The sequence below is a fragment of the Rana temporaria genome, chromosome 2 (assembly GCF_905171775.1).
Source record: "Rana temporaria chromosome 2, aRanTem1.1, whole genome shotgun sequence".
Lineage (NCBI taxonomy): Eukaryota > Metazoa > Chordata > Amphibia > Anura > Ranidae > Rana > Rana temporaria.
This window is the reverse complement of record NC_053490.1, coordinates 213,406,146-213,428,847: the sequence shown is the minus strand read 5'-3', so window position 1 is coordinate 213,428,847 and position 22,702 is coordinate 213,406,146. Positions and strand designations below refer to the sequence as shown.

The 22,702-nt window shown below is 43.9% G+C and overlaps 1 protein-coding gene across 3 annotated transcripts in view; it reads right to left on the bottom strand.

The window, feature by feature from the left end:
- FHL2 (four and a half LIM domains 2) overlaps window positions 1–20,566 on the bottom strand; it is a 104,137-nt gene extending 83,571 nt beyond the window's left edge. Inside the window, exon 1 of one of the 3 annotated variants that reach the window (XM_040336397.1) lies at window positions 20,468–20,566. The gene's annotated coding sequence lies outside the window, so the exon portion shown is untranslated. Of the gene's footprint in view, window positions 1–21; window positions 115–20,467 lie in introns of those variants that run through there. The other 2 variants (XM_040336396.1, XM_040336398.1) reach the window with 2 other exon arrangements.
- Window positions 20,567–22,702: the final 2,136 nt, after the last annotated feature.

The following is a 22,702-nucleotide window of genomic DNA, read 5'->3' as shown; positions in this document are numbered from 1 at the left end:
GTGTCTTGGAATGTGTCCTACCGTCACACCTCAGCGCCTTCCCCTCTGTCCTCCTCCATCAAACGCCGAGCAGGCCATTGTCTTCACCCAGGAGGACCTTCTCTATGGTGCTCCTCTGATGGCTATACTGGAAGATGCACACCTATCTGATGTCTGTCTGTGTACAGGACAGTGACTGACCTACACATTCTCACAGCAACCCACAATTTTATCACTTAAAGCTGAAAATTGTGGGTTGCTGAGCCATGGTGAGAATGTGTAGGTCAGTCACTGTCCTGTACACAAACATCAGATAGGTGTGCATCTTCCAGTATAGCCATCAGGGGAGCACCATAGAGAAGATCCTCCATGTGAAGGTCCTCCTGGATGAAGACAATGGCTTGCTCGGTGTTTGATGGAGGACAGAGTGGAAGGCGCTGATTTTACTGCTCACTGTGAGCTTCTAGGACACAGTTAATGCAATTCAATAAAATACTCGTCTGGTGGTACGACCCTTCAAAATGGTCTGAGCCAGATTTGAAAATCCTTGCTATCCATTTCAGTAGCTTTATGGACCCGCTAATTACTGACCGCCAATTAAAAAGTGCACACTGAGTACTACTGACCAGTGTGACAACGACTCTAAGGCCCCATACACACGAGAGAATTTATCCGCGGATACGGTCCAGCGGACCGTTTCCACGGATAAATCCTCTCAAAGATTTCCGCAGATTTCTATGCGATGGAGTGTACACACCATCGCATTGAAATCCGCGCGGAAATCCTCTGGCGATGACGTGTCGCGCCGTCGCCGCGATTATGACGCGGCGACGGGCGCGACTCTGTCATATAAGGAATTCCACGCATGCGTCAAATCATTACGACGCGTGCGGGGAATCCCTTTGGACGGATGGATCCGGTGAGTCTGTACAGACGAGCGGATCCATCCGTTGGGATGGATTCCAGCAGATGGATTTGTTGTGCATGTCAGCAAATATCCGATCTGCTGGAATCCATCCCAGGGGAGATATATCCGCGGAAACAGATCCGCTGGCGTGTACACACCATAGGATCTATCCGCAGAAACCCATTTGCTGGGATTTATCTGCGGATGGATTCTATCGTGTGTACGGGGCCTAAGGCCCCGTACACACCATAGAATCTATCCGCAGATAAATCCCATCGAATGGGTTTCAGCGGATAGATTCTATGGTGTGTACACGCCAGCGGATCTGTTTCCGCGGAGAAATCTCCTCTGGGATGGATTTCCAGCAGATGAATATTTGCTGACATGCTCAACAAATCCATCTGCTGAAGTCCATCCCAACGGATGGATCCGCTCGTCTGTACAGACTCACCGGATCCATCCGTCCCAAGGGATTCCCCGCACGCGTCGTAATGATTTGACGCATGCGTGGAATTCCTTATATGACAGCGTCGCGCCCGTCGCCGCGTCATAATCGCGGCGACGGCGCGACACGTCATCGCCAGAGGATTTTGGCGCGGATTTCAATGCGATGGTGTGTACACGCCATCGCATAGAAATCTGCTGAAATCCTCGAGAGGATTTATCCGCGGATACGGTCCGCTGGACCGTATCCGCGGATAAATCCTCTCGTGTGTATGGGGCCTAAGGGTGTCTGCTGAGCACTGACCAGGGCAGCCATTAGAAATGTTGGTGCCCCTTACACAGCTTTAGGCCTGCCCCCCCCCCCCCCTAGTTGTAGCAGCACTTTTCCCTCGTTTTAGTGGCACTTTTCGGGCGCTTTTAACCCCCCGCTAGCGGCCAAAAAAGGGTTAAAAGCGCCCACAAAGGCATACCTCCCAACTGTCCCTGATTTCGAGGGACTGTGCCTGATTTGGAGCAATGTCCCTCTGTCCCTCATTCTCCTCATTTGTCCCTCATTTTGGTCTGATCTATATAGATCAGGGGTCTCCAAACTGCGGCCCGATGTGGCCCTTTGCTAGCCTTTATCTGGTCCTTGGGGCACAATTCCTTCCACTGATATGAGGCACTATTCCTCCCATTGATACCAACAATGGGGCACTATATTATCCACTGATACCAATGATGGGACACTATTCCTCCCACTAATAGGGGGAATGCTCCTCTTCCTATTGACCACCAACCCTGAGGCCATATTTCTTCTCACTGATGACATTTTCTTCCCTTGCTGGCCCCAATCCGGCCCTCCAAAAGTCTGAAGGGCATAAAAGTGGCCCTTTGTTTGAAAAGTTTGGAGACCCCTGATATAGATGTATATAAAATGCACTTTTTATCTATCAAAAAGTGTTTCCCAGCACTAAACTTTCATCTGATTTCTAAATTGCTGCATTTGTAAATTCTCACAATCACAGGTGCACGGCAGACATTGCGGCCGCCAGGGTCCCGCTTCGGCTTCCGTGACATGCGGGCGCATGCGCCCCCTATACCCCTAAAGCGGCCACCATACAGCTATGGCAATTTGCACAGGGGAGCCATTCTGCCACCGTTTGACGGTTGGCAGTTGGCAAGAGGTTAAGGAAAGATCAGAAAAAGAGTTAGCACTCTGTGTATATTGTTTTTGCAGAAAAACATATGTAATGAAAGAAGTACATTTTTTGCACTTCTAGACTTTTAGACAAGCCTGTGTGCTAAGGTTGGTGTGTCTTTGAAGTAAAGTAAAAAAGGCATATTGTGTGGCACAAGTACTTTAGCATATGTATACAGCAAGAAGACTCAGACTCTACTGACTTGTCCCTTTTGAATCGGCTCTAACAGCCACCCTTCCTAGAGGGGTGCCTGGCATGTCTGTATACGTTTTTTTTCCCTCATGTTTTTCTTTCAGTGACCAGCGGACAGATAGACTGCAAACAGGTGCCTGCAGCCCCCTCGATCTTCATCTAGTCCTTCTCTCTACTCCACCAGCCTCCTCCGCTGCATCTTTTAGCTGCCGGTCCTTCTCCCCCCTCCAGCCTCCTCTACCGTGCCTTCTAGCTAACAGTACTTTCTCTCTCATGAGTGTAACACACTCCTGATCCCTGTATTCTGAGTGTAATGCACTCCTTAACCCTGCATTCTGAGCATAACGCACTCCTGATCCTGCATTATGAGCATAACGCACTCCTGATCCCTGCATTATGAGCGTATTGCACTACTGATCCCTGCATTCTGAGCATAACACACTCCTGATCCCTGCATTCTGAGCATAACACACTCCTGATCCCTGCATTCTGAGCATAAAACACTCCTTAACCCTGAATTCTGAGCGCAACAGACTCCAGAATCCCTGCATTCTGAGCGTAACGCACTCCTGATCCCTGCAGTCTGAGCGGAACACGCTCCTTAAAGGGTCACTAAAGGAATTTTTTTTTTTAGCTAAATAGCTTCCTTTACCTTACTGCAGTCCTGGTTTCATGTCCTCATTGTTCGTTTTTGCTTTTAATGTTGCTGTAAATCCTCTCTGTTCTGGACAATTCCTGGTTGCCTGTTTCCTGATAACCACAGTGCTGGGAGATTTCTCACGGTGGTCACTAATGTGATTATTGTGTGTAAAACGAAACTGGATTGGTGCTGAGGAGTTTTAGACAAAGTATCACTGCTCTCTATTGGCTGACTGCCCTCTAGTGGCTCTCTGTACATCAGAGAACCAGGAAACAACAACAAAAACGAAACTACACTGCAGGCACATTATATGATTGTTTTTTATCTATTTTTTAATCATTTTTAAAAGGAATCAGTTAACTATTATGTCTCTATGCCCTGTAAACAATCATTTCAGCTAAAAAAAAAAATTCCTTTAGTGACCCTTTAACCCTGAATTCTGAGCACAACGCACTCCAGGATCCCTACATTCTGAGCGTAACACACCCCATTATCCCGGCAATTTGAGCGCAACGCACTCCTGATCCCTGCATCCCGAGCATAACACGCTGCTTAACCCTGCATTATGAGTTTAATGCACTCCTGATCCCTGCAATCTCTTGTAATACTTATTTTATTTTTGTTCGGAGTATAAATATTTCATCAAGAAAAAAATGTTGGTTTTACTGTACTGTTTTTTTTTGGGGGGGGGGGGGGCGCTTCAGAATTCTCTGCCTATAGGCTCCTGAAATGTAATTCCAGCCCTGATGACCACTAATCACCTTAGTGCGGTATGCATGCCAGAGAATTCCTTTTTTCAGTATGCCACTGGGTGCCTCAGTTTTTTTTACAGTCCTAGTAACACCCCTAAAGGTGACTAAATTAATAGAATAGAATAGAAAAAATGGAGGTCCCCACTGCTAAAATCTCTTTCTGAACATGTTAATTGCCTGGCTATAATGCTGACCTTCTGTCTTAATTTTTTGTGTCACTAACCTGGATCAATAAAAACGAGAAGTGTTCACTGCGCTTAGATTCCAAGGAGCAGCTGACATAGATTTGTTGGTAACAATAACATGGGTAAAGAAATGGGTACATGTAGGCCGCACTGTTCATAAACTAGAGGTCAGACTTAAAGCGGAGGTCCGCCAATTTTTTTTTTTAAGTCAGCAGCTACAAATACTGCATCTGATGACTTTTAAAATAAGGACGCTTACATGTCTAGGGCGCCCGCAATGTCGGCACCCAAAGCTGATCTATCGCTCGGCTCTCGGGTGCTGTCGCAGCCATCTTCGGGTAAGGGAATCAGGAAGTCTCCCAGAAGACAGCGGGTGGGACAGAGAAGGTGCCGGAAGTACCGTCGGTTCCCTGCAGGTGGCTCGGGTATCTGTGCTCGGAACTGGGAGCAAAATACCTGTATTACACAGGCATCTGCTCCCCCCTGAAAGGTGCCAAATGTGACACCGGAGGGGGAGGGTATGCGAAAAGCGGAAGTTCCATTTTTGGGTGGAACTCTGCTTTAAAGAACATCTAGCCAATATACGAAAGGGCTTTTTAAATCATAGTCTGACTAAGCACTATGTGTTATGTCATGGCAAAACATATATACATATTCGCCTGACGAAGAGGTCCTGCGTGGCCTCGAAACGTTGCTCTTTTGGATCAATAGATATGCATTAAATTTTTGGACGTTTTTTTAAATGATCCCTGGTGTGCTGGCGAATATGTATATATGATTTGCTTTCCGGTTCTCAGCCGGTGATCGTTTCAGCACCCTTTTACTTATTGGCCATTTCTCCGGAAGGTGTGCAATTGGAATATTTTTGAGATGTCATGGCAAAAGTCTCAAAGGTACGACATTTATGGCTATTGATTTAACCCACACCAGGGGGAAAATTTCCAAGATGGAAACCTGATGGATTTTCTCTTTAAAATCTTATGGACCTCACGGTTTGAATATTGAATGGGACATCAACGCTTTAATTAACAATAAATGCGTCCCTACGCTATGTTTCATATATTTTTATTGCTTTATTATTATCGTTGTAACGTCTATTTTTAACCACAAGATGGCAGCACATTTTTATCCCTTTATTAGGTCCTTGATAGAATTCTTTTTAGATGAATGATTGATCAACGATCTTTTTTTAGGTTCCTTGTAGTCCTAATATTCTTTTTTTTTTATTATTTGGTTCGGTCTTTTGTGTCTAGCTTAGGTTTTTGGTCTTCGTTAATATGATGCCATTTTCGCTTCCAATGGTCGAAACCGAGGCTTGGAACACAACAGAGAGTAGGCGATTCTTGCCTCCTCCCTGTGTATAGAGGAAGTGATGACCAGTAAACCATGCCCCCGACGACGTTCCTCATTGGACGAAATGCGTAGGGTGGAGCCTGGGGTTTGACATCACAACAATGCATGCGCTGATCACTGCCATCTTGTTGGTTGGACACATATGATGATTTTTACCTTATGACATGCTCGTTTTTTACATGCAAAATGTGAGTACTTTGACATTTTTATTGGAATAAATTCATATTGGCTTGATATACTGCACCATGTCATGTAATTTTCTCTCATTTAATGTATGAACCTGCTGATTTATTATACATGAGGGCTATACAAGATCCCGGTGCCTGTTACTTTGGTGGAAACTTGACCATCTTGTGGATATACTATGCCTGTTTGATCACCTATAATTTAGTGGTCCACTGCTTGCGGTAAGAGGCCCAGTAAGTTGATGTTCGGTTGAGGATATCTTTATTCACCTTAATTTGTCCGATTTACACTCTGGGTGGTTCTCAAAATAAATGGTCTTTTTCTTCCAACCTGGATTAATAATGCAGGTGAAATCTTTCAACTTTCCTCATTTGCATAATTCTTTCATCAGCCTGGCAACGACCTTTTCAGAATGAGGTCAGCAATGACAGTTAGTATACTTCTGTCATGAATGGTTTAATTTGCTTTGTTCGTGCAGTGTAAAGTAACAGGTCCACTTTAATGCCACTGTCCCCAGGAACATACCCACCTTACCCCCCCTCCTCTGTTGCTCTGTTCATCCTCAGGCACAGAGAAAATATCTGTTACCTCCGGGTATAGAGGACCAGGTGTAACACCTCCATCCCTCCCATGAGACAACAATGGTGATTGGCCCGCTGTTGTTTTATTGGGTAGGAAGACAGTCCTCAATTGTGTATAAGCATCTGAACCGAGAGGAGAGGAAAAGAAGCTAGGAGGAGTATGTGCTGCTGAGAGGGGGGCAGTAAAGCAAACCTGTGCCCTGCATGAGTAGTGCATGGGTTTGCTTTTAAAGTTAAAGCTGAACCGACCTTCCCAACATTCAATGCAGCAGTATTGATCCTGCATTGTACTTGATAATGTCAGTGTTTGACTGCCAGTCAGGGCACCTTCGAGAAAAGACTTTGAGGGACTGATCGCACACCATGGGGGAAGCAAAGTATAAGGTACTACACCTTATTTCTCTGCCCCTAGACTTAAAAAGAATTTAACTCTTGCAGTGTGAGAAAGGGGATGAAAGAGGACGTGACACTGTGACTCTAGGGTAGGATGACCACACTCCAAACTTCCATTCACGGACACTCCCCCCTTCCCAAAAATCAGCTTGAGCTGTAACAAATCACAGCACAGCTGGGGCAGCGGGTGCATGCTCTACCCAGAGACACTGATAAGGCCCCCAAAAAGGCCGCTACATCGCCACTTTACTCGCTGACAGTACTTATCCTGGCCTGGCTGAGACCCGTTTTACCTTGTTCCAACTCTGGCTCTACACTGCCCTGCAGTGATTAGACACAAGAGGCTGAGGTTATGATTTCTCCAATCACAAGCAGGGGGCAGGGGATTGTGCCTCTCCAGACATTACTGGGCAGGACAAGTACTGTCAGTGAGGCGATGTGGTCGTCCATAGAGGGTGCTGGAGCGCCGCCCCCTCTGGCTCTCGCCCGCCACAGAGTCTAATAACATACATTCATGCATTGCATGAATGTATGTTATTGTTGCCAGCTGCCGCTGGTCTATTCAGAGATGGCCGGAACTTGAGCGCCGGCCACCTGAATAACGGCAGCTGGTTGGCTGTGCGGAAGTGCCTATCAGAGCCAGCGGCTCTGATAGGCTTTCCGAGTACAGCCCTCGGCTCCCGGATGTCTTATCCTCGGAACGTACGGGGGGTGCGTAACTTGGATAAGACTGACGGCCGTCTCAGCCAATCAGGTTCCCCGATTCTGGTTATCGGTAACCTGATTGGCTGAAGCGTCACCAAGGCGGGAGAAGACATCGAGGGACGTGGAAAGAGTAAAGTAAGTGCATTTTACAGGGCACAGCGGCGACAATGGGCACAGAGGTGGCAAAGGGCACAGTGGCATCAATGGGCACAGTGGTGACAAAGTGCACTGTGGCATCAATGGGCACAGTGGTGACAAAGGGCACAGTGGCATCAATGGGCACAGTGGTGACAATGGGCACAGTGGCAACAATTAAAGGGCACAGTGACATGCACAGTGGTAACAATGGGCACAGCGGCGACAATTAAAGGGCACAGTGGTGACAATTGGCACAGTGGCGACAATTGGCACAGTGGCGACAATTGAGGGGCACAGTGGCTGCGTTTGATGACATGGCACAGTGGTGACAATTGATGGCGCAGTGGCTGTGTTTGATGGCATGGCACAGTGGCTGCGTTTGATGGCATGGCACAGTGACTGCGTTTGATGGCATGGCACAGTGGTGCGAATTGATGGCATAGTGACTGCATTTGATGGCATGGCACAGTGGTGATAATTGATGGCACAGTGGCTGCATTTGATGGTAGGTATGGCACAGTGGTGACAATTGATGGCACAGTGGCTGCATTTGATGGCATGGCACAGTGGTGACAATTAATGGCACAGTGGCTGCATTTGATGGGCACAGTGAGGCTGCAATTTTTTTTTTTTTTCCGTTTGCGCCCCCCCAAAAATTTTGAGCATCAGCCGCCACTGGATGTGGTGGTCTTTTTTGGAGGCGTCAGATCGGCCCGGGAGGGGGGGGGGTGGTCAGGCTGTGTCAGTTTCATTCTAAGACACTGTATTGAAGGTGCCTGGAACCCAGGACAGACTTGCAAAATGCGGGACTGTCCCGGGCAATCCAGGACATGTGGTCACCCTACTCTGGGGGTGCCTGAAGTTGGGGTTGTTTTGTTGCCTTCAAGGGAGGGGAATGTAACACTGTCCAGGGGTAAACATTGCACATAAGAGCCAGGAGGTACTAAGGCAAGAGCAGTTTAGTCCATAAAATGATTCTTTTTTGTCCTGCTTTACAGATATCCAGTATAAAACAGAGGCAAACAGGAATTCAGGCTATGAGAATTTTTTATACTCTAAGGGGGTTTTGAAAGGAAACATTGATAGCTGTGCTCAGTTAAATAATAGTCTTTAATAAATGATCCCCTGAAGGACTCATTAAAATATTCCTAATACAAATACTACTCTAAATGAGTAATTCCATCACCCCTGTGTGATATTGTACAGTTATTACTCTTTTCAAGGTTAACCGCTAGTCAAAGAAACGTTAAACACACATTCAGCATATATACATGCCCATGCACAAAGATTATTCACTGCTAGAAAAGATTCCAAACATAGCATAGCTTAAAAGTCATCATGAAATATAAATATAGTAGATGCCCTAAATACCAGTGTGATCCAATAAACTCTCTACACGCACCTCCCAACTGTTCATCTTTTGGAGGCAAAGTCCACCTTAAATCCTCTTTACTTCTTTCCTTCACTACGATCACTCATTTATGTAATATATACATTAATGTACTATTAAATACAATTTTTATTTTGCTCTTTTCGAAGAAGAATAAATAGTATTGTTCTCTCAAAGTAAACAGTAAAATGTTCATGGGTATTATAGATGATAAAACAGGCCACAATTCAGTATGTGGGTGGTCCTGCCAGCCACCTCCCGCCCGACAAGCAGGCAGGTGGAAAATTGTCAATGGAACAGTGGCTTCATCCAAGCAGTGTTTGGGAATTCTGATAGGTGCCAGCTACAGCTGTCACAATACAATAGTGGCACTAGGAGAGTATTTATCTCACATTGTTTTCCTATAGTGATATTTCTGGGTGTAGTTTTCACTTTCTACCCCTTTAGCTCTGGAAGGTATCCCCTCTTCATGACAAGGTCATTTTTTGGGATACAGCACCGCGTTATTTTAACTGACAGTTGTGCAGTCGTGCAATGCTTACCCAAATAAAATGTATGTTGCCCCCCCCCCACAAATAGAGTTTTCTTTTGGTGATATTTGATCATTTCTGCCGTTTTTATTTGTTGTGCTATAAACAAAAACAGAACAAGTTTGAAAAAAAATATATATTTTACTTTCTTTGCTATAAAACACATCCAATAAAAAAAAATCTAATTTCTTCATAAATTTAGGCCAATATGTATTCTGCTACATATTCTTGGTATAAAAAAATCTCAATAAGCATATATTGATTGGTTTGCAGCTACAAACTATGGGATATATTTATTGAATTTTGTATTTATTTTGTATTTTTGCTAGTAATGGCAGTGATCAGCGACTTATAGCGGGACTGCGACATTGCGGCAGACAAATCGGACACTAAGACCCCTTTCACACTGAGGGAGTATTGCAGGCGCTATAGCGTGAAAAATAGCGCCTGCAATCCGCCCCAAAAGTGCTGCTCTATTGTCTCCAGTGTAAAAGCCCGAGGGCTTTCACACTGGAGTGTTGCGCTAGCAGAACGGTAAAAAAAGTCCTGCTAGCTGCATCTTTGGAGCGGTGAAGCAGCGGTGTGTATACTGCTCCTCCACCGCTGCTGCCCATTGAAATCAGCGCGGCTATACCACCGGCAATGCGTTGCTCCAGCAGCACATTGCGGCCGGTTTGAACCCTTTCTCGGCCGCTAGCGGGGGTTAAATGCGCCCCGCTAGCGGCCAAAATGCGCCGCAAATCCGCCCAATAGCGTCGGCGGTAAATAGCGGTATTTTACCGCTGATGCTATGAGCGGCTCAGTGTGAAAGGGGTCTTAGTGACCCTTTTGACACTTTTTTGGGGAACAAAATTTGCACTGTCACTGCACTAATGACACTGGCTGGGAAGGGGTTAACATCAGGGGCGATCAAGGGGTTAAATGTGTGGCTAACCTGTGCTTGGTACTAGGGGAAAGCAGAGATATGTGTTCCTGCTTTGTAGAAATACAGGATCAATACCTTCCCTACTGACAGAATGGCAGTCTGCCTTGTTTATATAGGCAGACTGCTGTTCTGCTTGCGTCCCGAACAAACGGCGTGTCCCGGCAGAAATGGAGTCCGTCGGACCCAATGATTGGCTCCCACTGTGTCCAATCAGACTAGGTATGTGAACCTGCGCAGGAGGATATATACAGTAGAGGTTACGGTCAGTAAGCAGTTAAAGGAGTTGTAAAGGCAGAAGGATTTTTATCTTAATACATTCTATGATAAAAAACCTTCTATATGTAGCAGCCTCCTCAGCACCTGGTTCTTTTGAGCCACGTTTTAAAAGTCCTTGAAAAGCACCGCAAAATCGTCTGGCGTTTTAGGGTCAGTTTTCAAGGGCCTCAGTGTGAAAGTACTAGTAGGAAAATGTGTGTTGCTTAAACCCTGTGCTCCACAGCCACACGTAAATCTTAGCTTGAATAAAAATAATCTATGTGTGTGTATACACAGCTTTACTTTAGAAATATGGTGGAATTTTGCTACATAGCTATATTATAAACAAAGTAGTGTGTTTTTCAGTTACTTAGTTACACATCCATTCGATGCAAAAATAATTTGCATTTCTAAATATGCATATTTTTAAAGATGGGGATGGTAGGGGGTATGAAAAAAAAATATATATTTTTTTCAACACAAAGTCTTGTCTGTATTTTCTTACATGGTGGACAACTTTGAGGGGGTTAAGCTTTTGTCTAAGCCTTTTGCCACTAAGAGTGTCCATCTCAGAAAGTCGGATGCTTAGAAATAAATATTTCTCCCAGTGCTAACATTGTAACATACTTACAGTGTTTAGAAAATGATACTTCAATTAGCTGGGAAAAAAAGCTGCATTATATTAAGCCAGATTCCTTTCATCCTTCATCAGGTATGGTATAGTAGAGAAAATTGTATCTGTCATAATGTATTCACCATACAGGAGGGTCTGTATGGTACAAAATTCTTATACTAAATGCATTCACCTAATGGTTTTTATACTGTGTGGTTGATATACTAAAGGAGCAGAGAAAGGTGTGTAGCGCCTGGCTACTTTTATGGCAGGTGCTATTGTAAATTTAGAAAGGGGGTCAGAGAGTTAGTTAACCTTGACCATGTTAATTTGGCTAAATTTAAGGCCTCTGTTCCAGCCCTGGCTGTGCTGTGTGCATATCCTCCTGTCTGGGGACTTCAGTCACCCCCAGACGGTAGGGGGCAGCAGTAAATTCCGGGTTTTGTGGATACTTCTCCTCGGCAGTCAAACAGGAGGGTTGATCGCCTTGCTGTGCATGCTGGGAGGGGTATTTAAGGGGCAGGCGCCATTGGTGTGGGTTGTCGTCGCCCCACGCCGTCCCCCACCCCGTAAATGGCCCTCCTGGCCAGGGTATGTGCGTGTGTTGCTGTGTTCCTGGCTCCGGGACCACGTTGGTCCGGAGCATTGATCTACCTAGTAGCAGGGCTCAGTTCCCTTTGCAGGACTAGAGCAGCCGAGCCGCCCGAGCCAATCCTTCACTAATCGGCAATGCCCAGCTCGAGTCACTGTCAGGGGCAGACGAACCTTAGTAATCCTTTATGTTACTGGCCGCTTCCTGTATATGGATTCATCAGGTAGTGTGCGGGTATTCCGTCACTTCCTCGATGCCGCAATGTCTCCTGGGAGCTTTTGTCATTGTTCCCAGGAGACATTGTGGAGGTCTGCGCGAGTTATCAAGGGGTTTAGAAAGAAGCGGTTTAGTAATTATGCATATGAGCGTATAATTTTTTTTTTGGGTGGGGGAGTGGATCTTGGGTGGGAGTTCCCACACTTTTTCCCCCAGGACTTGACCCCTGCCTAGTAGGCTTGGTAAGCAGACTGAGTCTACAAACCTACAAGTGGTCCTCTGCTGTCCGTCCAAAGTGGAGGAAGACGGTCGATGGGGAACCTGTCTGAGGGATACCAAGTACAAGGCTGGTGTAGCAGGAGAGGCCTACCTGCTCATCAAAGGACACTCTGTACCTGAGAGGCTGGACGATGGTCCCCTGTCAGTTATTGATGCAATTGAAGCTATTTAAAGGAGATCCGGGTGCTAAATCCAGTTGAGAGGGATTTTGGACTGAAGTTATCTCCACCTTTAGGAGGGTCTGTGGCAGAGACTTTCACCTAAAGTTCAGAGTGACACTCTGGCTGCTAGGCTGGTGAGAGAGGCCTATCCAGATTCACTGTATCCACTCTGTTATCTGCTTTCCTCTTCTCCTTACCCACCACTGACAGTTCCAGTTCCGCTACTCCTCTCTCTGCAATTAATTACCTTGTTTCCAGCTCTCCTCCCCGATCCTGATATACATTTCCCCTTCCCAGTCATCAGCAAGTCCTGTCCCGACACACCAGACCTCTCTTTCCTCTCCACTTGATGCCTGCTCTATTTCCTCACCAGCAGGCACTCTGGTTCAATCACCATGACCTACCTGCTCTCTTTTCCTGCCAGTAGTTTGCTGGACTCCTCTATTCCCCAGATACTTCACCCAGTCCACAGCACTATAATCAAGTCCCCAGAATCTCCCTTTTTTCTGCCTGCATTCCAGCACCAAGCTGTTTGTATCCACAGACCAGCTATGCCCCAACTGTCTACTAATCAGCACAATGCGGCCCCTATCTATTTAAATCATATCCTGGAGCACACCTCCCAACACTCCTAGTTAATGCTCCCATCCACTCTAATGTAAAGGGGGGGGGGGGGCTCTTGATGTAAGTGGGGGTGCCTGATGTAAGGGGGAAAGTCCTGACCTAAGGAGATAATTTAATGTTGGGAGCTCCTGATGTAAAGGGGAACTCCAGATGTGAAGGGACGACCCCTGATGTAAGAAGGGACACAAAATGATAAGGAGAACTACTGATGTAAAGGGGGACTACTGGTGTTAGTGAGGGACTCTAATGGGAAAAAGGAGAATTCTGATGTAAAGGGGGTCCTTCATTTAAATGACCATTGATAATGTAAAGAGGGCTCTGATGTCGGGAATTCTGATGTAAAGCGGGTAAGTTAATGGCAGACTCCGGATGCTAAAAAGGGAGCTCCTGATGTAAGGGAGAACTTCTAATGTAAAGGGAAGTCTCTAGTTATAAGGGGGTGACTCTTGATGTCAAAGGGGACTATGATGTGAAAGGGGGACACCTGATTTAAACGTTGGCTCTTGATGCAAGTGGTTGGAATCCTGATGTAAAGGAGATACCCTGATGTTCAGGACGGGGGCTTTGATTTGAAGGAGGGGGCTTCTGATGTGAAACGGGAGACTCCTCATGAACAGGGGGCTCTGATGTGAAGAGAGGGACTCCTGATATGAAGGGGGGCTCCTAATTTAAAGGGGGAAACCTGATGTGAGGGGTCTTTTAATGTGAAGAAGGGGACTAATGCTGTAAAAGAAGTATAGGGTTACTGAGACAGACACAGTAATTATGAAGTATTTTGTGGGTACAAGAATTTCAGACTGTGTACAGTATATACCATATGTAGGCTTAAAATCTATTTAACCATGCTTCTTTAACCACTTGAGCCCCGGGCCATCGTCAAATGACGGCCTCACGGTGGCTCTGAATATTCAACAGGACGTCAATTGACGTGCTGGATTCCTCCGGCCACTGGGGGGCGCGCGAGCGCGCCCGGCGCGTCCCCGAGATGCCGATGCGCGTGCCTGGCGGTCGCGATGTCCGCCAGGCACTCGGGATCGGCGGCTACAGGGACAAGACGTGGAGCTCTGTGTGTAAACACAGAGCTCCACGTCCTGTCAGGGGAGAGAGGAGACCGATCTGTGTCCCTTGTACATAGGGACATAGATCGGTCACCTCCCCCAGTCACCCCCCCTCCACACACAGTGAGAACACAATACAGGCACACATTTAACCCCTTCCTCACCCCCTAGTGTTAACCCCTTGAATGCCAGTCACATTTATACAGTAATTAGTGCATATTTATCGCACTGATCGCTGTATAAATGTGAATGGCGCCAAAAATGTGTCAAAAGTGTCCGATGTGTCCGCCATAATGTCGCAGTCCCAATAAAAAAAATCGCAGATCGCCGCCATTACTAGTAAAAAAATAAATAAAAAAAAATAATAATAATAATTATAATTCTGTCCCATATTTTGTAAGCGCTTATTGCGATTTTTTTTTTTTTTTTTTTACCAAAAATATGTAGAAGAATACGTATCGGCCTAAACTGAGAAAAAAAAATTTTTGGAAAAAAAAATTGGGCTATTTATTATAGCAACAAGTAAAAAATATTGTTTTTTTTTTCAAAATTGTTGCTTTTTTTTGTTTATAGCGCAAAAAATAAAAACCGCAGAGGTGATCAAATACCACCAAAATAAAGCTCTATTTGTGGGGAAAAAAGGACGTCAATTTTGTTTGGGAGCCACGTCGCACGACCGCGCAATTGTCAGTTAAAGCGACGCAGTGCCGGAAGCTGAAATTTCACCTGGGCAGGAGGGGGGTATATGTGCCCGGTAAGCAAGTGTTTAAGCCACCTCAGTATTCAGCATATTTAAGCCACACCCATTTTTGCCACGGTGCGCTACGCATGTCCTCTCTATCCCTAGGTGTCCCTCATTCTCAGGGGGAGATATGTGAATGTACCAAGTTGATCGATGGATCAACTGGGGAACAACCAGCCTGCCGAATTATACTTGCGATTAACACTAGTGGCTTCTATAGGCTCTAGCAATAATCACTTTCTTCTCCCAACAGGGGTGGCTTCCCCTACAATGTCTCGGCAGGAAGGATTTCCCTGTCAGCACTGCCTGTGTTGATAGGGGAATTGCGCACATTTCTTTCTTGCAACCCTTGCAAATGCAATGTAATTTAAAGGGGAGTTTCCAGGAATTAGAGCCAGAGAGCTGAGCCACATACCCATATATACACACACAGGAGCTGTTGTATTTCACCCAGGCCACAAGAAGAGACTATTAGGCAAATATTCCTATTTTCTAATAGTTTAACTGCAGCTGCCCAAAGCTTTTTCAGTGTGTTTTAAAATCATTCTGAAAAGCCATATCTCTGTCCTATTGTTATTATCTCACACCCACAGTGCCAGATAGCTAGGTTTGTGCTACTGTATGTGTGTAGTGGTCACCTTCCAGTATATTAGAAGGGGAGTCTGTTTATTAATGTTATATGCTGGTTGTAGTAGTTTCTCTGCTCCTAATGACTTTATTTAGATTGCTGGTTAATTTCCCAGGACAGGAATCTGCTCTGTTCACAGAGGCCTTGTCCTAGGTGGAGAAACTGCCAACTGTATTATCAATCCTACTCTTCCACTTAGCAAAAGTTCTGGTACTCTTATATACTTACAGGTTTAGAACACTATCCTGTCTGGGGGGGGGGGGGGCATTTCTCATAACCATAACCAGGGCTACACATAGGCGTGCGCACAGGGTGTGCCAGGTGTGCCTGGGCACACCCTAATGACCCTGTGCTGAGCAAATTCACTCTGCTACTTGGCTGCAGAGAAAGTAACTATGGAATCTCTGTCTCAAAAGTGAGACATCAGGGGTCGGTTTTGACCCCTTATATTTCACCTAGGCTCCCAAAAAAAATAATTGTAAAAAATAAAATAATATTGTAAAAAAAACTGAATATATTGTAAAAAATAATAAAATTGTAAAAAGGTCATAATAAAAAAATAAACTGACACCAGTCTCTGCCCTTTTGACATCGTCCACTGTGCTACCGACACTGTTCATTGCCCTATTGCTTTGGGGTGCACACCCCAATGCAATAGGCTGTGCACACCTATGGGGCTACATAAGTATTTTTTCAATAATGTATTGACTACATTTTGCTAGGCATTCAGATAACCACTGCACAAGTCTCTTAACTATTGGGCACACTAATAAGTGAAGTAAAATAATTATTCTCTTAGGGCTTGCTCAAGACACGGATATACAGCTGATCAAAACATTTTCACCTAGAATTCTTTTTTTCATCTGCACCAGTCAAATTTCATTAATCACATTTCAATCTGTTCAATTGACTACATTGAAATATTTTGGATTATGGTCTCCTATTCTTCCATTATATTGTGGGATTGGTGAAAATTACCCTCTAAAGCCCTGTTTACATCTTTGATGTAGTTTGCATCAAAACTTGTGTTACACTCCAGTTGGAAAATAGGCTGTTCACTTTGCAGGGGAAATTTTACTTTGCCAGTGAATTTTCCCTTAGCTTGATGAATGTATCAAAAACTTACTTGGCAAAGAATACCCAATAACATGCAAGGGATTTATTTTATTTTATTATTATTTACTTGTGCATGATTGGATGATGGAAGAGCACAGAACGTCACCTCATGTACTAAGCTCTTCCCCTGATGTCAGTTGGGAGGTCACGTGACCGCCGTGCTAGTTGCTCAGCCCCTCCTGCTGTAGCCCTGGATTTGAGTAGCAGAGTGGCCGGAAGTCACGTGACCGGCCTGAAGATATCTGAAACAATTATTTAGAGGCTTTGTTTTCAATAAACATTTTCACTGTGAGTTATTGTTAGATAAAGGAGAGGGGCAGGCAGTGAAATTTGTTAAAGTTGAATGTACTATGAATAGTGACAGGAGAGGGAAGGGTGGAGACAGCTCACACAGATACACTGAGCTGACAGACAGGGAGGGGGTGGGGGAGAGGACAGAGGAGAGCTGCAGATGATGGAGGCACGTAAACTGACCACAGTGTCAGGGCTCAGCAGCCATGATAAATTGTGGTCAATTGTGGTCAGTTTACAGAGGGAGGGCAGAAAAAATCAGGATCAGCCAGGTTTGTTTACATTTAAGAGAGGGGGAGGTTAGACAGCACAAGCATTAACCTACTATAAGGGAACATGATACATTTTTTTAGGGTTACAAACACTTAAAAGCAGAACTAAAGTCTTTAACAAAAAACTGGGAGCAAGCAGGCTCTTTATTGCAATATAGATATGTAATGTCCTTCTGCAATAAAATCGGCCTACCTGCCTGCTTGCAGTCTTCTTTAGAATGTACACTGTGCTGTGCATGCCCTGATTCTGTGTGCTTAAATAACTGAACTCATGTGTAAGGGACCAATAATGAAGACAGCTGCAGTCCGGCACCCAGAAGGATGTAGAAGATGCTGGCACCAAAGATAGACATCGGACCATTGAAGGAAAAATAAGCATTGTTGACTTTAGTTCAACTTCACCTACTTGGTTCCAGGTACTGATGCCTGAGCTGCAGGGCCGGACTTACCATTGGGCTTCACTGGGCTCAAGCCCATGGGCCCCACCCAATAGGGGGCCCCGGATGGCAACCCCCCCCTTTTTTTTTATATAAAAAAATTTACATTTTTTTTATATATATATATATATATATATATATATATTTTTTTATTAAAGGGCTCAGAGGTCCCCAGTTCCCCATGTGGCTACCCCCCCCCTTTTTTTTATTTTAGAAATGTTTTTTTTTGTCTTGTTTATTTATTTATTTATTTATTTTAATTAAAGGCCCAGAGGTCCCCAGGGCCCTGGATGGCAACCTCCCTTTTTTATGTATTTTTTATAAATGTTTATTTTTTTTATTAAAGGGCCCAGAGGTTTCTTTTTTCTTTTTATTAAAGGCCCCAGAGGTCCCCAGGGCCCCGGATGGCTACCCCCCTTTTATATATATATATATATATTTTTTTTTTCTTTATTCCTTCTTTTTTTGTAAAGGCCCCCCCCCCGGTTCTCTGCTCCAGGGGGCCCATGCCTTAAGCTGTGTAAGGGGTCCCAAAATTCCTGATGGCAGGCCTGCGCATACCTCCCAACACGCACGGATTCTGCGGGACTTTCCCGCAGGCTTCTTCCCGCAGTCCCGCGAAAGGATTAATTTTCCCGCACTGCAAGAGGAGGCAGCACGGAAGCAGGAGGAACCGGAGCGTTTTGTGGAGGACTGTGGCTGCTGAAGGGAAGAAAGCCGACAGCCGGGCTAATGACAGTCTGTGGCCCCGGCTGTCGGCACAGGTGAGAGGCACTCCCCCCTGCTCAACAACTGCAAAACCCCCCCCAGGAGGAACCGGAGCGGTGTGTGGATGTCTGCTGAAGGGAAGAGAGCCGACACATTCCGTGCACAGGTGAGAGGCACCCCCCCTGCTCAACAACTTTAATGCGCACCCACCCGCTCAACAACTTCAATTGGCCCCCCCGCTCAACAACTTTAATGCGCACCCCCCCGCTCAACAACTATGATCCCCCCCTCGCTCAATGTATTCGACCCCCCCAATTCTCGGCTCCAGGGGGCCCCTTCAACACTCAAGCCCAGGGGCCCCCACCACCCTAAGTCCTGCCCTGCTGAGTTGTCAGCTGCCAGGTCCAACACTGCCACATGGAAATTAATAGGAGTGTTGGGGAACAGGAAAGGAGGAGGGTAAGCATGCATGATCTTAGCAAGTTTCAACTTTTTGAATGTGAAAACTTGCACATGAATCTTTAGAGACTGATCAGGGCAGCTAAACAGTGTGCGATTGGTAACCATTGACTTCAAATGAAGCCTGATAGCAAGTACTCCTTTTATTTGCCTATCCCAATTACAGGTTTGCCAAAAATCTGCTAGTTATCAGTTTGTGAACTCTCACAGTCAAGCTACATTTGTGTGTTTCTTTTATATAGCATTATAGTTTCCATAAATGATTACATATACTGTAATGCTATGTTACAGTAGTGTACTCTGAAGATTAAAGAAAAATGTGATGTGTATGCATGTTTGGTTCTAATTAAAAAAAAAAATCCTTTACATTTCTAATATTTGATAATACATAATTAAGTTATAAGAGTCTGAAAAGAAAAGAACAATTAAAAACCATGCTGAAATAGTTTGTGAAAAATTATACCTAATATTACTTTAGTTATCTTTTTAATGTTTAAGAAGCGGCAATATATTTTTCATTGGCCTTGCACATCTTACCTCTGTACTTTAAATATTATTGCAACATTATAATGTTAAACGTTGTTACCTTGTTCTTGTTCTTTGATTCTTGGAAACATTTAACATGGCTAATGTTGCTTTTCAGCATGCAATAAATTAATGTAGTACTTTTATATTCTGTATGTATAGAACACTGTGCACAAAAATAGCTTCAGGTCCAAAGTCTCTCAATCTGATTTTGGTATTAAATATATCATAGCAGCTATCTGATTTGGCTCAATGATCATATTGAATTTTTTTGTCAGATTATCTTTTGTACCACATTATGCATTCCGGTAAGAGAATAAGCTAGCCACAGCTTATTGTGAGCTTGTATAGTATAACAAAACAGTAAATGTACAAATCTCATAAATAAAGTTTTGGTGGTTGGATGAGCAAAATCAAAAATGTCCATTTTTACCTGGTTTATTTTCATAATATGGTACCATATTCCAAATCATTCAAGTTTATTTAATCAAGCAAAGAAGAGAGTATGGAATACAGTACAAATAAAAACTGGCACAATAAAAAAAACTTGTAATGAAGTAAAATTCCATGTATCGCTGATCATTTCAGTGAACTAAAATTTGAGTAACTGCTAAAGCTTTCTGTATTGTTTGGAATGAGCCGTGGCCATTAATTGTGATCATGTGCACTACTCTATGCACAATACCAACCCCATACTCCATAAACAATTTTGGAGTAAGCAAGAGATGGTAGCTAAGAGTAGAAGAATGAATTTGGCCACACTCAGAATTTGGAGACGTGGAGGAGGTTGAGAGCAATACAAGATGTATTTTTTCAGTTAAGTATATATATTTTTTAAACTATAGTTTAATGTCACTTTAACGCAAGAGCAAAATTAAGCATACTCCATAAAATTAAAATATTAAAAGCTGCTTTTGTTTCAAATAATCAGTTCTTGAACAGGAGAAAATATCCTGACATCTGAAAACCTGGTAGGTGTTATAAGGATCTAACAGTTGGGTACCACTCACCTGCTGTGTGCTGGGTCACTTCTCCTAGCAGACTGAGGGAGAGAAAATAACTACTGCAGAGTTTTGATGGTCCGCATTATCAACAATGACACTAGTAATAGGGAGGATGACATTCTTCTGCCCGTTTGAGCTATAAATACTGTATCTTTTATGCAAGATAAGGGATGCAAACACCTCAATGTCACCATCCTTTTAAGGCATCAAAGCCACAGAAGTTTAATAAGACATCTAAAACAATGTGATACTGTAGATCAAGGAAAGAATTACCACTACACAAGCGGTTGCTCTGTTCTGATTCTAAGAGCTGCACAGAAGTTTGGATTTTAGGCTAACGTAATCATTTTGCAAGACTGCAAAAAAATGGTAAATTGATGGAAAGTTACATTTTCAAACTTTTTTGATTTGCTTGGGCTTATTAAAGGAGATAACGTGTATTGAAGACACACTTCATACAAAGTTAAAGGAAAGAAGGCAGCTATTGTCTAGCTTTTTTGATGACCCAATGGCTTCAAAATGTTGGGGCACGTTAGTTTTGCAGTATGCAGATAAGATGATGTGAGCAGGACTGGGTTCATGCTTACTGTTCCCATAGCCCAGCTGTCTTGTGTTGCCTCCTCCTCCTGTTCAATGGGTAGCCAAGTATCAATCTAACAAGATCCGATATCACAGTCACACAAGTCATTTTAAAGCAGAATTTACCCTTGTAAACATTTTTTTTAAGTCCCTTGTGAGCTTTATGCCATAATAATGTATACTAGTATGCACAGCATATTAGCAAAATATGGAAGACTTGCCTGCCAAACGATCCCTTCTAGCGCTGTGGTGTCAGCAGTCTCAGCAGTAATGGGAGCATCCATCTTCTCCCAGTCTTCCTTCCGGATTCAGATTCTTTGGCCACATGAATGGCTGGGCCGTAATGAGTTTTCTATGCACATATAGTGTAAAAGAGCCCTCACAACAGCTTTTCTCAACCTCTTCCCCCAGAGAAACCCCTAAAAATAATTCAGGGATTGTCAGTAGGATTAATGCCACCTTTATAGACAACTAAAAAGAGCATTGCAAGAAATCCAGGCATGCGTCTGACATGTAAGGTTGCAAAAACTAGTACTAATAATAAAATCCACAGTGTAATCAAATAATGAAATTTGTGAGAATTAGTGCTAATAATAAAGTCCACAGTGTAATCAAATAATGAAATTCGTAAAAACACAATAGGAAGTGCGTGTATGGGTACATATATTTCTATAGTGTCCATCCATATGTAATCAAGCCGTCAGAGCATATATGAGAGATGATGTCTGTTATCTTCCCAATATCACCGTATCTGGAATCCAATTCCAAAATATTCCCAATTCATAAGGTAAGAATAGATTGAATACTCTTACCGGATATGGTGGACCCGGGAACACCGTAAGGTGGTGGGTCAAGTGCGCTTAGTCAACCCAATGAATAGGGAGCAGCTCCTCTCGATCGCTCTGGGCTGTGATTCTCCACGATGTTAAAATCCAACTGTATTCAGTATCTACTTGGCAAGGTTTTTCTTTTTCCAGAGAAAAGCCAATAGTGCACTAGTTAATATATTGCATGTATTTCTAACCTACATCACACAATTCCTGCTAATAATTGCATACATCATCGCCCCAGACGCCCCTTTATCTCATACTATCTGATACACAGCTCCTATTTATTTATTACTAGCTGAATACCCGGCGTTGCCGGTCTTCCTATCTTAACCTTTTGGGGAGGAAAATCATGGTAATATAAATATACCCATCTTTTATATAAGGGTGTAGGTAAGGGTTAATTTAACTGTCATATATTTTTATTTGGCATATAAGTAATATGTGTACCAGGTATTATTGAAATATCTCCAGGTGTACAGAAGTTATGTGGGAACATACATTTCCCATTGATTTGCATGGGACTTTAAACAAAAACCCAGACCCTCACAAATGGGGGTAGTTAAGGGATAAATTAACTATCCTATAGTTTAAGTGGACATATAAGTAACATGTGACCAAGTGTTATCGAAATATGTACAGCCGTTTGGAAGTTATGAAGTAACATGTATTTCCCATAGAGTTGAATGGGACTTTAAAGAAAAACCCCGACCATGGCAAATTGGGGTGGGTAAGGGTTAAACCACCTATCCTATGTTTGTTGCTGACATATAAGTAACATGTGTGCCAAGTTTCATGTTAATATCTTTAGCCGTTTGGACGTGATGCTGGAACA